Source organism: Penaeus monodon, chromosome 23 (genome assembly GCF_015228065.2).
Source record: "Penaeus monodon isolate SGIC_2016 chromosome 23, NSTDA_Pmon_1, whole genome shotgun sequence".
Classification (NCBI taxonomy): domain Eukaryota; kingdom Metazoa; phylum Arthropoda; class Malacostraca; order Decapoda; family Penaeidae; genus Penaeus; species Penaeus monodon.
The window spans coordinates 7,057,715-7,058,085 of record NC_051408.1 but is presented as its reverse complement, the minus strand read 5'-3'; positions in this window follow the sequence as shown (position 1 = coordinate 7,058,085).

The following is a 371-nucleotide window of genomic DNA, read 5'->3' as shown; positions in this document are numbered from 1 at the left end:
AACCTTTAAAAACACTCTTTGCCTTCTCTCTTTCTAAGATATATATTGTTTATTGGACTGTAAATATGGTGTTACATTTTGTCTACAATGTCTGTTATTGATTTCTTCCCTGTACATTTTTTATATTAATTTTCTATGTTCTCTTTCTCTCAGTATTTCCTCTTTTGTTATATTCTTTTCTTTTCTTTCTTCTTTTTTCCTTCTTTCTTTTTCTTCTTCTTTTTAAAAGTATTCAGTATTTTTGTAATTGTGTTATTGTAATTGCACATACTATAACAACTATTACTAGTAAGAGGAGAAGGGAAAAATAGTTTTTTGTTCTTTTGTTTTTAGAATGTTGTGCCTTTTTTCTATTTTCCATTTCCTGCATT